We start from the raw sequence: 11,539 nt of genomic DNA, 5'->3' as shown, positions 1-11,539 counted from the left end.
CGGCTTACCGGGAGGCGGAAGGAAAACGGAATTACGAGCGATTATCGGGCCGTGCAAGGAGAATCGCGTCTTGTACCGTTGCGATGACGAATTAAACGCGTCTCCGCGAGCTGGTACTGTAATAAACCATTGCGTAAAATCGTCGGATAGGTGTCAGACGCGTTACGTAAATCGTGTTGCGAGCGTGGACGCGCTTAGCTGGAAGCGCCGCGGCGCGATGGCGGATGCGTTGCTGCAAGCAGCACGCTAAATCTCCGCTCGACAAGCTGGATATCTCTTGCCACACGGTTAGCCGCGTCCGAATTAGGTGAAAATTGGCCGCGGCCGGGGCTCGTTCGCGACTGCGTAATCGTGTAAACGTTCAATTTGCCTGGCGACCGGCGCGCGGGGGTCGCCGGGAATTCCGATAAGTTGAGTCACGGATGGTTTTACTTTAGAAAAATTTCCGTCCGCCCGGAGCACGGCGACGTTCATTGTCGATTTATTACGTATTCCGAATTGTTGTCGAGCTGAATAACCATCGCGGAATCCGAATATATCATGGTTATTATTGTCCATGCGTGATTCCGCGATTTCGACGCACCCGAGCGGCTCGATCCGGTGATTCCGTGGATCTGCAGACGTTGTTGACGCTTCGAGCGTCTCGAAGGAGCTCGACTCGACCGTTCGTTTTTGCGGATTGAAAAATGATTACGCTTGAATTTATACACCTGTCGTAAGCTTCTACTTTCTATAAACATTCTCTTCGATAATACTCTTACTAATAAGAATTACTCGAATGTCACTTTTCCGTTACATTCTAATATCCAATTCCTAATTACTCCTACAATATTTCTCATTTCTAATCGCCCCTTCGATTCATATAATATTCCCACCACCAATTAACGTCCGATATTAACACCGGAGTACAACTCGAACCGCGCTCCCTCCTTTCCGAAATTTCACGCCGGCCGCTCGAAGCGCCGATAAATTAATCACACACTCGCGCGATTCGTTCCCTTGGAAATCGAGAGTGCGACAGAGCCGGTTGGCAATAATCCGCGCGTCCCAGGAAATTCTAATGAAATCCTGGCCGGTCGGCCGACCGGCTGTCGGAAGACTCGCAGAAGCCCCGATCATCTTCGGGGAGGAACTCGGGACCGTTCCAGCCTCCGAGCGTATCTATTTATGCCGGGATTGATTGTTTATGATAAACGGCCGTGATAAATGTCCCGGGAGGTGGAAGTCTCGGTGCGCCGGCTCGATTCACCCGGGGCCCGGCGCAATTTCCACTAATAACGTTTCTTATACGCGGTGTCCGGCGCATCGACGCGCCGGCAGATATCCGACTCGCTCGGCGACCTCTCCAACCCCTTAACGGTTACGATGCAATTATTCGTGCCTCGGGACGGCGGTGTCATGGGTCGCGGTGCAAATTACTTTTCCGAGTCCCTTCCGCGGTTCCGTTACGCGCGCTCGCACGTACGGCACGACGACTACGCGAGCCTATCATTACGAAGATGATTTTATTATTTCATTGAGCGGACGCGCCGCGACTTCGATAATGAGAGTCATTATCCGTCCGGGGGACGTCGCGTTTCCTTCCGAAGAAATCTGTACACCTTTATTGATTTCGCCTCGCCTGGCCTTGCCTCGCCTCGCCACGCATCGCCAAGGATGCCTGTTCCCCGAGAGACGCTGGGAAACGTCTCCGAGTTTAATATCAACGCGCGTACACACGGTTGCCGATCATACTCCGATGACACGACGCTTGAACCTCACACGGAAATCGAAATTCGAACGATCGATCCGTTTACCGAGTTTCATCGAACGCTTATGAAGCGTTCAGAACAGGATTTCCTGTCTGCCTGCCAGCGCGAGCGCGCCGCGATGACGAAACGTTCCGCGAGCAAAACAAACTGAAAGGGAATAGCCCAAGGCCGCGTATCCTAGACGCCTAAATCTTCCACGTTGATAGAATACGCGTAGGCTTGGGTTTCTGCGGATTCTCCTTGTTTCTCGCGTTGAAGTATTCGGCGGTGAAAGTCTGAAAATTCAGTTATTGAAATTGTTAAGCTGCGGCTGTTTGGATATTTGTTCTGGATAGTAAATTAAGTTGAGGAGTATGTTTGATGGTGGATGATTTATGTATCAAAGTGTTACCGTTGATCAAGGAAGTACGAGGGTTAATTTTTCTCGGTATTTTTCATCGATTCTTTTCCTTTCCATGAATTGTCTGCATTTTCCATCGGTTCTAGATATTTTTCATTGTTCTCTCGGCGATAACAAGCACCTAAAAATATCAGTGAATCAGACCAGATATTTAAATTAATCGATTGGTCAATCTTATCGAGATGAAAATGTACATACATGTATGTACGTACTTGGCTCTCATCCAACGACGCAGAGGACAACGCCGGATAATTCCTGTTTATCCGGCAATCCATTTCCCGTTCCACACGAGCCGCGCTTCAGCCCGGCGGAAAAAAATCGGCGTACGGCGCGAGAAACGTTAGAACGGTGAATTTTCGCAACGATCAATTTGTCCGTTTAACCGTCGGCAACACGTGTTAGACGGCGATCAGGAAAATTGCTGTAATTTACCGTTTTGCAGTAGTCATCCAGGCGTACGTAGGTACTCTACGCGCGGGCCCGGCCAAACCGATAATAACGCCGCCGTTTCTGCGTTAGCCGTGTACCCTAAGTGGTCCATCGAGCCGCGATGCGAGTTATTATCCGGCACTTTGTTTCGTTGCTGGTCGCAGCTCGTGCGTATCCTCGCGCCGGCAATTTCAATTCGCGATTCATTCTCGTCGCTGCGCTGGCCGCTTTGACAAACGACGCGACGCGACGCGACGCTATGCGATGCGGTGCGGCGCGATGCGATGCGACGCATGTCTATAAATAGCCGTGGATAGGTTTCGCTGAAACGGCCAGGTCACAGGTCGCTAGAGAAATTTGTAGATTTTACTTCTTCCTTCGGGACATCGTGGGATGTTGCTTGCCTTGTCTCCAACGTTTCTGCCATTTTGATTACCTGATGGTTCGAGATTATGGCGAACCAGGTTTTTAACACTTACTCGAGAGGTGACTCTCACTACCACTTGACTTCGTACGTTAAACTATAAAGTTTGATGTTTAATATTATGCTATGTATGATGCATTAATTTGAGAAATATTGAGATAAAAGAGCTTTGTTCCTCAATCAAGTTAGTTTCGCAAAAAAATAGTCTTTATCTCATCGGAAAATGTTGAAATATTTCTAGTGAAAAACTGACGAGAGCAAAGAGTTAACACTACGATAGGACAGTGTTTGTATTATATTACATAATTTATAGTTTATTAGATACGTACGATTTTTGTACTGTTTTCTAAAATGACCGAGGTCTAAGGTTACTCCTACGACAAGGCGAGCAACAATCCATGATGTTCCGGAGCAACGTGCAGCGCGATGATTGTGTACCAATACATCACGTTCACGAGCAGCGTTCAACATTCCACTATATAGAACATTTCATTAAATGCGACAAGTCGTCTTTATAAAACACGAGTGAAATTCAACGAAAGAATCCCAACTTCCCAGACGTTACATCATGCGTTACGATTCTAGATAAAATCATCCATGGAAGCAATAGAATTTTCCTCGCGCTAGGTACAAAATGTCGAGCATCGCAAATATGTGACACTGGAGATGATACACGATAACAGAATGCACCGCGTCCTGCACGTTCTATTTCTCGAATCATCGCCGTATGTTAACACTAGGTTTATGGAACGCGTCAGATTGACGGATACTGGATTTTATAAACACCATTTGATTAACGTTTGCACCGATCTAGATCGACTATTGTTAAGAATAGATAAATTAGCTCTTTTTGCGAAACTCACTATACTAAGAATAATTGAAAATTCATTTTCTAACACTGTTACCTAACAAAAAGAACATTTATAGAAGTACCATATAAGAACATTTAAATTTCCTGTGGAAGATTCACGATACACGAAAAACAATAGAAAATAGATTCGACGATCTAAATGAAATCAGCCAACTCAGAGGAAAACGTCTTCATCCCTCCCACTGCACCCTTTCAACCCGATACCCATCGCGCCGTACCGTTACAATAAAACTAGCACGTTCATTATGTGATAATGAAACTGCGCACGCCTGTTATGCGAATAACCGGTGACACGTTTCGCCGAGCGCGCGTATTCCTTAAGCGGCCGGCCCGCCGGTGAGTTCAATGCTTGCGACAGCGGTGCGCGGCGCGCGGCGCGCGATGCCGCGACAGTCCATTAAACAGCACGTTGTCACCAGTCTTCCCATATTTAGGGAAAGCATCCGTTAACCGATTGCGCATGCACACGTGGAAAAATCGTTGCACGCGCGCACACGGGATCGAACGGTATGTAAAAATAGAGAGAAAAGAAACCGAGGCGATCGCTATAAGATCCTTGAGCTCTACTCGAACGATCGCTCGTTTACCATAGCCGTTGCGTAAACGCGGCCCGAACGAAAAATTAATTGACCGTCGAACTTGCATTTTTTCCCCCGCGTTTCTTTCTGGTATCGTTTCTCTTTCTTTTTTTTTCTTCTTTACGCCCGGCGAATTCTCACGGATCGAACAAGCAGAACATCGTACCGTTACGATCCCGCCGGCTCGTGGGAAAAAAAAGGTGCGCGCGCGCTGCTAGCCAGTCTCGCTCGCGGACTCACGCGAGAAGATTGTCGGCTTTGCCAATAAGCGATAGGACCGACGAGGCGGTAGCCCGAGGGATAACCCCGGCAATAAACGTGGACGCCTCGTCGGCTGGAATAATCGTTAATGACACGATTCGATCATCGGGCATTACGCGTGACGTCTTCATCCGGGGGAGAGTCGGGCGAGTTGGCTCGGCTCGACTCAACTCGAGAGGAATTTCGTCGCGCTCCCTCGGGCCGGCTGCCACCGGTGATAATTGGTGTTTTACGCCGCTTCGGTAATTAACGTTCCCCGCGTGTCCGCGGACAACATTCATGGCTGATAAGTTTGAGGATTACCCCGGCGCGGCGGACGGCTCGATCTCTCGCTTCGCCTCCTCTCGCGGTTCCCTCGTAAAGCGGGTAATTGAATCGGCTAAACATTGAAGCTGTTTACCTCATCCGCGAGCCGCGTACCCGTGCGATCGTTAACCCTTTGCCCCGCGATATCGCGTCGGACTCGCGAAAAATTCGAATGGACCTTCGACGGTATAAATGCCACTGTTTCGGACTATTTCGCGGCGTACCTTTAACCCCTCGCGGTCTGATGTCGTCGTAACGATAACCTCGGGTTTCCGCGTCTGGAATCGAAAGCTGCGGGTAATTTAATTGTTCTGATAACGAAGGATCGGTACGCGGTTGTCTTTTCGTTTGATATTCGACGCTAGATTTACGGTACCCGTCAATCTGACCGATGTCGAATACTTTGAATAAACCGTAACTAAACAATAATTAAAATACTCGATATCTAAACGTCTTAAACTGTTACTAAATAAGTTGATTGCAATTGTACGAATACGCGTTGTAATACTCTAGTCTCGAAACTATCATGTCTTCAGCTATAAACGAACGTAGTTCTCTAAGGACAATAGACTAAAGTATAAGATAAACGTCCGCGAGTCAAGATGTCGAATCACTCGATTTTGTTTAGAGTTTTTAAACGAAGGTCGTATCCTCAAAGGGACTACAAAGGAATCGTAGTGCTAGTTAATTAGTCAACGTTACCGTTATTATTATTTACCCCTGTTCTTTCCCCGTTCTTGCTGAGTCCCGGAGGATCGAATAATCACGCGTGCACGGTACTACAAGCTCGATACGAATCTATCCCGCGGGTTATCAGAGTGTGAAGCTATCCTCTCGCCGCGAATTACCATTGCAGATGAAACATATAAACCCTGCAACTCTTACTGAACCAGTAGCCAGTATAATGAACCGTGCTCCCCTGAACGTCGACAATTAAACGTGATAATTAATTTCATGGAAGCGCGCCGAGCAAAAAGTAACTTAACGAGAATATCGGAATTCCCCGGGACGTCGCTCGGCTGCGCCGGGGGTCAAGGTTCAGCCGGCAGCGGTGCCTATTCGCGGCAACAGGTTGAATCGAATCGGAGGTAACCGCCGCCGATCGAGGCCAAAGACGCGAACCTTGGCTCCCGTTCGCACGCCGCGGCTTCTTCGCGTCCCGCGCGCATGCCATTCGGATTTCCCTCGGTTTTTCTCACGTCCTACGCGCGGATCGCGTCCCTACGGACGTATCGGATCGGTATCCGTTCCGAAGACGGTCTCCGCAAAAGGATGCTGCTACCACTCGATGACTAGGCTTAGGAATGCGAGCCTAGTCGGTCACTTTTCATCTTTCCTCGCCCTTAATTGATACAGTGGTACTCCTTAACACTAACACTACCCAGCAGTTAAATTAATTTTTTTGAAATTTGTTTGTAGGAACTCCAAGAGTGCATCTATTGAGATTTTAATTGATTTGCGACTCAATTTGTATTGCTAAATCAATGTTTTCAATCATTTCTCAGAGAAACGTCTGTTGTCTTTTTAATAATTGCAACAGAAGATATCAAGAATGGGTCATTTTGACCTGTCTGGTAGTTTTAGTGTTGACGCGATCACTGCGCTACGAGATTGCAAGTTTAGATTTTGAATGTGTCATAAATTCATTAGAAGTTAATGTTTTTACTAATAGACTAATACGACTGTGTAAACTTGAACTTCGCAGAGGCAAAAAGAGAACTTAAATGTCGCACCAAGAGAGTTAAAGAATGTTGAAAAATAACTATAAAAGTGAGACTTTCGGTGAGAAAATACTGAAAGCAGTCAAACAAGTTCCTCAAGTGTCGCTCAGTCAATGCGATTTCTTGATATCTTCTTACTTTTGTAAATTGTAATGGAATAATTATCAAAGGATTACTGGTTTCATCGAAACGCCCTTCTTTTATAGCTTCCGAATATGTTAACAATTTCAGAAGCCGAAACATTCCTGAATTTCCCTTCTAAGAACTTCAAAGCATCGACTTCTGCGACTAATGCACACTTCTTGCTTTACAACGGGCTCTACTCTACTAAGTGGCTATTACCAATTAACTAAGTCAATCTGATTACACGTGACCAATGGAAAACTATGAACGAAACATATCGCGATCGATTTCTCTTGCCTCTCCAACGTCCAGGCAGTGTACAGGTGACGGCGAGCAGTCGGCAGACCGCGTTTCGATATCGTCGTTGCCCGTTTCGCGGGCTCGTGACGTAACCGACGGCCACGATCGATGGACCAAATGAAAGGGAGACCTTCGGGGAACCGTGTGACCGACGCAATTGTTCGCCGATCGCGGCATGAGCGTTTGAACGGGTTGAACGCACCGAAGGGAATTTCGTGGACGGCCGTTCGCTTGATCCGGATGATGTTCGCGTTACGAGGGACCTTTACTGTTAGAACTTGCCAGCCGGCTGCCATTTTACGACGCGGAGCGTCTCTGCCGGCGCGGATCGTAGCGTGGACCAGCGCGAAATCTGCGGAAAACGTAACGGTATCGGCGTGCGCGTCGAGCTCTACCGTCCCACGAACTCGCGCTTCGCGTTTCTGCGTCGGGATGGCAGCCGGTTGTTACGAGAAATTCGATGCACGCGAGGCTCACTGGTATCTGGAGCTGCAGGAAAACAGCTGGAACGTCCCTGCGAAGTCCTCGGGGTTTCCGTTGAGACGTGATCGGTGGACGTTGGGTAATTCTGGGTGAAATGGTCCTAGTTCAAGTTGTTCAATGCCTGAAATCCCAATTGTTTTTAGTGTATTGAATGTTGTGTACAGGCCTATTTAACTATTGTTTTCATTTGTATTTAGGTTTATAGATCTTATTCCTTTTTGTTAGGTATGTTGGATTGTCGAATCTTCTCAATTGTTTCTGGTGAATCTTGCATTGAGAGAGGTTTAATCCTCTGGCTTACGATATTGTGTTAGAGGCGAAGATTTCTAATATGGTTTAATAAACATAAATCATTGAGCTGTGTTAAGTTTAAATGAAACATTATTGTTAGCAATTTGTATGGTTTGTAAGAAATCTAAACATAGAAAGCATGGAATATTTTGTTTTACCAGTGCATTTTTAACGATATAGTTCTAACAAATGCACCTAAGGATTTTAAGTCAATATTTGATTTAATATAGGAAAATTCTGAAGTTGAAATTTGTATTGAGTGTAGTGCATGAATATTTGAAATATTGAAAGTAGTTTTGTCTTAATTCGTCTCGTTATCAGTTAGTTTCATAGAAATGGGAGTCATTTATATTGCATCAGAAAATGTTGAATGTTTCGAATGCAAAAGGTTAACTACTCTCGTTGCATGTATTTAATTTCATAAATATATTTCTTCTTATTAGGTATCATTGATACTTACCACGTAATAATTCTTCTAAAAAATCTGGGCCACCTCTGCTGGACTTACCCTACGTCCATCCAATCCGTATCGCGGTTTCCCACGCACGGGGTGAACAACAACGGTTTCGGCAAGAATTCTGTCCAAGGCTGTCCGCGGAATTAATTCGCCTGAATCAACGCAGAGATAAACGTTTCATTAGCATTCACCGATGACGCAAACCTCGTTAAACAATGGCCGCGAGAGTTTCGGTTCGCGGTTGCTTTCCACGTAAAACTGGCGTGTCTTTATCGTTACCGTTTCCCATATTTAACACTAAAGAACATGGATCTTCCATTATTCTCCAGAAAGAGGACAATTTTAACTACCTTTACTATATTCATGCTCTATGCATCTATCTGCCACTACAACAGAACTGTTCACAATGTAGCAGCGGATAGAAGCAAAGACACACGTATATGAGATTTCTGTAAAACGCTTCGTTCAGTCCATCTACTATGTTTCAAGTGTATAAAAATCATGTGAACAACATATCATTCAGAAGCCAAAGTCGATTTTCTGATTTCTGTAAATTTTAATAGAATATTCTTTCCAATTATTCAATGATTTACTCGTTTCCTCGTTTGTTCCATATCAGAAAGCGTTTTATAGCTTCTGAATACATAAGACAATAATTTCTGAAGCCAGAGCATTAATTTTCTCAACTCTTCTGCACTTAACACTAGAACTACTGATCAGTTGAACTGATTTTAAACATAATGTATAGAAACCATAGAATTTCGTTGACTAAGATGTCAGTTACCTAATATTTTAATTTCTATATCTATAAATCAACTATTCTAATCATTTCTTGAAGCATTCATATACTTTCAACTATTATAAAATAATAAACGAGGAATGGGTAATTCTGATCCATCTGGTAGTTCCAGTGTTAACCGCATTGGCTTCCAACCGACTGAACGCGAAAAAATCGCAACAAAGGCCCCGCAAAGGGTACACTTGAAATTCGACCGTGGTCGCGATCATGTCCTGAGAGAAAAAACTCGGGAAAAAGTCCGATAAGTAATTTGATGGTCGAGCATGGGCGATGAGAGGGACCCCCACGCGTCGCGCCAGTTTCGTTTGTACCACGGCAACCCGAAGAACTTTCACTTTGCAACGAAATAATTCTGTCTCGCCTGGCTCGCCGCTCGCTCTCTCGCCGGCTCGCGGTGGGCGTAAGTTTTAGGCCCGAATCGCTCGCTCGGCTTTATACTTTGTTGATTCATGCCGGATGTTGCCACAGGCGAGCACGATGGACGCCGCGCCGCGCTGCGCCGGCTCGTGCTTAGAATAGGAAATTTTCTAACCGCCGCTGCAGACCGAGGCGGCGGTTCGCACGGGGCATCGCATCCCGGGACTTCCCCTTCTCTCCCGGTCGCTGCTACGATCAGTATGCGTAAAAATGCGCCGACCGGGAGGGTCAACATCCACCTTCCCTGAAAACGGAAACCGGTACTGTGTAGTCGGATTCTATTAATAGGGCCCATCGAACCCCGATGAATCATCCGATTCATTTCATCTAATATCTTACCCTCAGTCCATACGTTTAACGATATTTTAATAACCGGCAAACCAATTAAAGTGTGCGTATAATCGGGAGGAAGCTTTAATGGCCGGGATACGATCAATCACTGGGCCGCGCACCGTGTTTATCGCAACTCGTAACGTTGACCGAAACTTCCTCCCCGTTTGAAGATCGTCGTGGAATGACGCTAATTAGCGAGCCGCGGGGCCGGCGAGACGGGGACGACGGCGATCGGCGATGTCCGTGTATCACGCGAACCATCGAATGTGTCAAGTGTCCGTGGATAGCAGGATCGTTACTAGGCTGCGGATCTCCATGCAAATTCAACAATTTAAGGACATAATTAGAAAAACGGAATTATGGAAATTGCTTTTTACCAGCGGACACTGTACGGAACACTGTGCTAATCATTTAGAGATTTATATACATCACCTCTCGCGTTAAGTGCGATCACCGCAGTTTTGCATTTCCAGATTTCCCATAAAGTGAATAGATATCTATAGTTTAATTACTATTCGACTCTAATTGCGTGTTAACTTAACGATGGTGATACAGCTTCTCTGGTCGGCGTTCTCCTCCTCTTCTCGGCTTCAGGGTGAACCGGATCGACCTAGAATGTGAAAGAGCGAACCGATCGTCGAATTCTGGTTAAAAAAAGTGGAACTTTTCGAAAACGGAGTTGAGAAAACGTCCGTTCGAAAGGATCGAAACTTAAATGTCAATTACCTGGGAGGTTTCACTTCGTTAACGAATTCAGGATCCGTCGATGCTCGCTTGTATACAGGGTGAGCTATTCGATTCGTGTTACCTGAGTTTACTTCGAAATCGTTCGCCACAGAAGACGATGTTTCCTACGAAAGTTGTTTCCTATCGATCGTACGAAACTCCCGTTGGAAAGCAATTGTTGCCTCGAACGTCCTTCTCGGTGAATAAATTTTCGGTGACACAGTTGAACGACTCACCGCGTACATCGATCGCGTCGTTGCCCATCGATCTCGTGTAGCGACACAGAAATAACGGGCTGCATTTCTCTTTCGCTAATCAACCGTGCTCGTTTTTTGCGAAAGGACGCGCGTGCCTGGACACGGAGAAAGCCTCGCGGGCGATTTTTGTTTACCGTTAAATAGCGCAACGATTGATAAATATTCATAAACCCGCGGCAACGTCTGCGTCCCGCGGTTTCGCCGGCGAAAACGGGCAAGAATGTAATAATTAAGGCTCTGTTTCAAGCCTCGCGTCCCTCATTAAACGCCTAACAGTACCTTCCTCCTTCGATTGTTCGGACTCGTGGCATCTCCGCTGGAAAAATCGGCCGCCGTCGAATTTCTCCCAGGTACTCCGGTGTCTCCGCCTACGACATCGATTTATCACATCAATTTGAATATTCAAACGTTACGAAACAGGGTCGACGATCCGAAATAGGAGAATCCTTAATTCCTTACCTTATAGTGACTCGGCGAACGCTTCAAACGAAATTTGACACGAGTAGCACGTTATTCGATTCTATGGAGTTTAAATTGAATATTAATTATCAACTGTATTGATTTCTTCAATAAAATATTCAGTTATATTCAAATTCCTGATAATTTTTATAT

General features: G+C 45.9%; 1 protein-coding gene across 1 annotated transcript in view; it reads left to right on the top strand.

The window, feature by feature from the left end:
- The window catches only part of dpy (fibrillin-like protein dumpy), a 121,182-nt gene that overhangs the window by 14,064 nt on the left and 95,579 nt on the right, over positions 1 to 11,539 (top strand).

Source organism: Nomia melanderi, chromosome 11 (genome assembly GCF_051020985.1).
Source record: "Nomia melanderi isolate GNS246 chromosome 11, iyNomMela1, whole genome shotgun sequence".
In the NCBI taxonomy this organism is placed as follows: domain Eukaryota; kingdom Metazoa; phylum Arthropoda; class Insecta; order Hymenoptera; family Halictidae; genus Nomia; species Nomia melanderi.
This window is presented reverse-complemented; position numbering and strand designations above follow the sequence as displayed.